The following is a 6,000-nucleotide window of genomic DNA, read 5'->3' on the forward strand; positions in this document are numbered from 1 at the left end:
ATAGTATTGTTGAGAGTTTCAGTGAAATAATACTCATTGTAGCACCTAAGATTGATTCTGAGGGTCCCCAAAGTTATTATGTCATAGTTGGCGGCAGTAGCAGTACTTACAACAGCATGCACAGAGGCAGAGGGCATAAGACAAGAGGGGGGCGGGGAGACAGAATCCTCAAGACCTTGACTGCTGAGCTAGGCTTTGGAAGGGACTGGAGGTGGTGGGCAGATAGCATGCCCCGGTCCATCTCAACCTCGCCAGCCTCCTCTCTCACCACCAGGAAAGCCTTGCTGCAGCCATCCCAAGTGAGCTGCTTCTCAAACCTTGCCGTCTCCCTTCTATAAGACCTTTGCACATGCCATTCCCTCTGCCTGGAACATCCTTCCTTGTCATTTCCCCCCCCACCTTTCCTGGCCACCTTCAACTCATCCTGCAGGTCCTAGCTTAGACATCCTCCTTTAAAGCCTTGCAGGACCTACCAAGACGCTGAATGGAGATGGTGTGGTGTGAGGTGCGGGGAGTCATGGAGACTCCCAGCTCTTTGTCATTGGCATGCACACTCCTCTCCTCCAAATCCTGCCGCGCTTGGTCTTATCCCTGAATACCTGTGAGCTTTCACGTGCCAGCCTCTCCTCACACTCATCCCTCTGCCTGGCAACCTCGGCCCTTTTCTCCCATCTCTTCTCTCTGGTGAACACCTACTCATCAAGACTCAATTCAGATATCATCTCCTCTATGAAGCCATTCTAGATCCTCTGCATGGAAAAGGATGCTTTCCTCTGGTCCCCCTGATCCCCGTGGTCCTCAGGCCACACTGCTGAGCATGGTGCATCGGAATAAATATTTGTTGAATGGATCGATGAATGGTGCGACAGACAGCAAACCCAGCTCATTCTCTTCAATCCTACGAATCTTCCTCGCTCTCCTCTAGGAAGCCCTTGTGGTTGCCCTTCTTCCCATTTCTTTACTTTTATGGTTGAGCCCCTAACTGTCTCCTCACTGGAGTGTATGGAAGTATTTGTCTCTTGCATCAGAGTAAATTCTTTGAGGAAGGAGCCATGTCTCACATTTTCTGTTTTATTTTGTTGTTGTTTGTTTGTTTGTTTGTTTCACTCATTCCACAGTATTTACAAGCTCAGAGGCAAGGAGGGCTTGCCACATTGAGGGGACAGGAAGGCCAGAGGAGCTGAAGTGGAATGAGGGGGACTGTGAAATGACCCTGAGGGATGGATGCCCCCGGTGGGCCCCTGCAGGTAAGGGTTTAGGATTTGAGTTTAAGGGAAGCAGAGAGTCATGGAGAAGTAGCAGTTAAGTAAAGAAGCGACCCATGCAGAGTTCTCTCCGAAAGGCCTATGTGGCCACTGGGGTGGGGATAGACTAGAAAGGGGCATGGCAAGCAGGCCTTCCGGGAGACTTTTGAACTCTTCCATGTGAAAGATGACAATGACTTGGACCTTGGTGACACTGGCAAGGGTGGAGAGGAGTGGACAAATGACAAATATGGGGCGTTTTAAGGACTCAGTGCTCCCAGGACTTGGTGATTGATAGATGTGGGGAGTGAGAAAGCAGGAGGTGTCCAGGGGACTCCCGGGTTTCTCAGCCACCATTGTGCCCAGCAGAAGGCTAGCTTCATTACCTTGTCCCCTGAGCATGTTTGCAGTGGGACCTTTGATACCGAGAGAGTCCCATCTCCTCCTCCCTGACCACATGTCAAGCTAGCTGCTGTCTCAGTCCTCAAAGTGGAGTACAGCCCCATCAGAAGTAAAAACAATCTCAAGCACCAACACAGATACCTTCTACTTGGACCCCCACAGTAGTTCAGAGAAGGAAGTGGGGAAACTGAGGCCCGTAGGTCAGAAGTGGCTGGCGAAACCTCAGGGCTAGGTCTCTAGCTAAGTTCCTCCAACCCTGGTCCAGAACTTCTGTCACTGCTGTGCCTGGGGCACAGCGGCTGCTACATGAGGTTAGATGAGTGAGGAGTGAGCGAGTGAGTGAGTGAGGATCTGCACTCTCTTTCCCTTTGCCTGCTTCACTTTGGCTCATTTGTTTTTTCTCAAGGAAACTGGAGAGTTGAGTTAACCCATTAGGTGTAAGATTCCAATGGAACTGTTTGAACCTCAGCCTTGCTGCTTACAGGCTGGTGTTTTCTCTCTCTGAGCCTCAGTTTTCTCAGCTGGAAATTAGACATGACAATACCTACTTCACAGGGTCAGTATTAAAAGAGAATATGCGGGTTAGGCTGCAGCAACATGGTCCTCTGTCCTTAGGGGCCCACCCCCACCTCATGGTGAATCCATTTGCTCCTCACCTGGCAAATCTTCCCTGAGAACACCAGCCAGACAGCAGCCTGGCAGAAGCTTCTCCTGCTCTTCTTTCTCATGCACACCTCCCAAGTTATGATGTGGTGGGAAATGGCATTTCAACTCGGAACGGGCTGCTCTGCCTTCTTAGGGTGTTGGCATAATTCCTATTGGTGTGAGATCGATTCTATCGGTCCTCTCCTTTATTTTTTGGGGAAGTGGAACAGGAAAGGAAAAACTTCTACCCCTTTCTCTAGGGAGACCCTGCGTATTTGGCCCTCTGTTAAGCAGATATATCCATGGAGCTTTGGATAAACCACAGTTGGCCATGAAGTGAGCAGGGCATGGAGGTCTGCACTGCTCTAATGAGAGACTGTTGGGGATTATGAGCTCCAGGTCTCTACATGGTTTGGCCCCTGTCAACCTCTTCATCCTCAACCAGAGTTGTTCTTCCCCTTGGCCTCTGTCTTCAGCCACAGAAGCGTCCTGTGAGTTAGTGGAAAGCACATCGCCACAGGGCCTTTGCATGGCAGTTCTCCTCCTCTTGGACGATGCCCTTTCTGCCTGATCACACCACGTCTCACCAAAGGAACTCCCACTTACCTGTCCTGGTCTGGCCCCTAGCCACATCCTTCAGGATGCTCTCGCAGCTTCGTGGGCCTCTCCTCTTTTTACATATTTATCCCAGCTATAATTCTGTATTCAGATTTCTAATACTTTAACTTGACAGTTCATAAATTCAGTACATATTTGTACATTTGTGTATTAAAAAAGTAATGGGGATCAAATTGTTGAAGGTTAGGGCTCAGGAAATGAACAAGCTGAAATATACGACTATGGTGTTGAAGTGCAGAGCGATCAGTAAAAGGGAAGAACCTGAGAAGAGAGGGGGCCGGGGGCCAGGGACTGAAGGACTTGTCAGAATGGGGATATCTGCTTGCTGTTCCTCTTTCTGCCCTTTGCCTTGCTACCATGAACCCCTGCTCTGTCTCCCTGAGCCCTCAGTAACATGAGCTGCATTCTGAATATTAGGTTGGCACCAGGTCACCTGGATTGGCACTGAGCAGAGAGGAAAGACAAACAGGGGAGAGAAATGTATGGGTGCATTGGAAACAGAAAATTAGAGCTGGAAGTGACCAGGTCTTTGCAAGTTACTGGAATTTGAAGAAGTCTTGGGGACACCATTGGATTTTCCCAAGATAATGAGTTAGGAAATTCCAGTCGACTGTTATCTAAATCTCAAAGGATTAGGAATCTGGGCTCTAACCCTGAAGAATGCTATGACTGATTAGCAATGTCTGTCATGGGAAGTGACAGTTCACAAACCAGCCTCATTCAGCTGCTCCAGGTCTGCAACTCGGCTTAGCGTTTTCTTAGCTAGAGGGTAAAGACGGTGTCTTAGTCATCTTTCATATCTGTGTCATCAGTAGTGAACTGGGGGCCAGGGGATAGAGGGAGCTGGCAGGGGGACAGAGGAGGTCAGAGCCTCAACCAGGCAGGCAAAAGCATGTGACTCCAAGTCTTGAGACTCTGTTCAATCCCTGAGTGAGCTGAGTCACACCTCTGGGCCTCAATTTCTTCACCCGAGAAACAGGCTAAGAGTACCAGAGGCAAGTTAAAATGTGAGCACGAGCTTTGAGGTCAGGCACGTAGGGTTCTAATCGTGGCTCCTAGGCAGATGGAGCACCTGAGGGGACCTCGGTGTTCTTGACAGAAGCGGTGGCAGCCTCCCTTCTCAGGGCAGTGCTCTGGGATTAGCATTGTACACACCAGCACTGGCCAAGCGTCTGCTTTAAGCTCCACACCTAGCTGGGCTTCTCATGGGCAGGATCTGGCCCAGAGTAGGTAGGGCGCCCAGTGCAGTGCCCAGCATGTGGCAGCATGGCCATGCTCAGCAAGTGGTAGTTCATTCCCTTGCCCTGTGGGATCCAAGGAGTTCTTGGGTACAGAAGGGCTGCATCAGCCACAGATCACCTCTGGAAAGTGAGGCTGATGACAGCGACTGGGAATACCCTTCCCAGCAGGGTTGATATCCTCCTGGAGAGCCCTCGCCTCCGTGGATCTGCACCCAGCTCTCTTTTATGTCTGGCCTGGGGGCTGTCAGAGGAAAAGGGCAGATGTGCCATAATGAAAGGGCAGACAATTACTTTCCCTTATAATTACCATTTGCAGTAATTAAATAATAATAACCTTTTGTAGGCCCTGAGAACTCAGAGCAGCCCATTCATAACCTCTGGTTCTCCTCCATTCTGCCAGGAATGGAATGCCCACAGGGTCAGGAGAGGGAAATTGAGGCAGAGGAATAAGGCCAACCACCCTAAGCCATATGCAAATCAGAGTGCCAGAGTTAGAGAAAGGTCCTTAAAGAAATGACTCAGTGCCAGACAACTGGGGGCCCGAGACAGCTCCATAGCTCACATGCATGTGGCTTGGTTGGTTCACTCCTCTCTCTGGACCTCAGTTTCTCCCTCTATAAAATAAGATGGAGCCAACACTTGACCCACCATAAGCCTATCGTGCTAGGCTCTATTCTGTTCATAGGCAATCATGGGTGATCCTATTTGCACACTCTGGGTTGCAAGTGGTAGAGATCTATCTAAGGCTAGTAAGCAAGAGAACAAGAAGGTTACTTATTCACAGAACCCACCAAGGGGTTGAGCAATCAAGCTGCAAAAAAAAAAAAAAAAAAAAAAAAAAAACACCAGGTCTCAGGGCTACAGTTTGGATCTGAATGTCCCCCAAAATCCTATATGTTAAAGGCTTGCTTCCCAGCCTGGCATTATGAGGAGGCAGTGAAAACTTTAAAAAGTGGTAGGAGCCAGTCATTGAGATATTGGGGCTCCAGGTCTCGCGCTCTCTCTTCATATCCTGGCATGCAGTGAGTGACTTTTCACTCTGCCACACACTCACGTCATGATGCGCTACCTCACCACAGGCCCCAAAGCAACTGACCATGGACTGAAACCTCCAAAACTGAGCCAAATAAGTCTTTTCTCTTTACAAGTTTATCTATCTCAGCTATTCGTTACAGTAATTAAAAGCTGATTAACCCATTCAGAATCAATCAAACCAGGGACCAGAACACCTCTACCTCTCTCAGACAGCAACTGTATTCTTTCTCCAGAGGGTGAGAAAAATGGGCACCAATAACTCCCCCAATTTGTAGTTTAGAGATTCAGCTGCCTAAGGGCATCTGTCCCTATTGCCCCCGCCTGAGTCAGGTAACCACCCTTGGACTAAACAACTGCAACTAGTAGACCAGCATGGATGATGTCCCATGGCCACCTTTAGGGATGAAGTAAGAGAAGGGGTCAGGCCTAAAGGAAGTGGGGCCACTGAGCAAGCATCATACTTGTTATTTGCCAAAACAAAGTTCCTGCGTGCGGCCTACACAGCAGTGGAGGGAAAGTGACGTTAAAGTGACAGCACAAATCGCCAGGAATACAGAAATACTGGAGGCTCACCTGGGGGGAGGAGGAGGAGAGCTGAACCACCCTTGGCAAGCTTGACTTCGGACCCCAGTCCTGGGGTACCCGTTCCTATCTGAGCATCCCCTTCACATGTGACAGCATTGTGGAAAGAAGCCGTCCCCAAGTTTCTCCATTGTCAGGTGACATGCCTCATGAATGGATGTGGATATCACATGGGACTCCAGGGGTCACCTAATCTAAGCCAGGCCAATCACAACCCTTCTCTGGTCTTTCCT

The sequence above is a fragment of the Sciurus carolinensis genome, chromosome 1 (assembly GCF_902686445.1).
Source record: "Sciurus carolinensis chromosome 1, mSciCar1.2, whole genome shotgun sequence".
Lineage (NCBI taxonomy): Eukaryota > Metazoa > Chordata > Mammalia > Rodentia > Sciuridae > Sciurus > Sciurus carolinensis.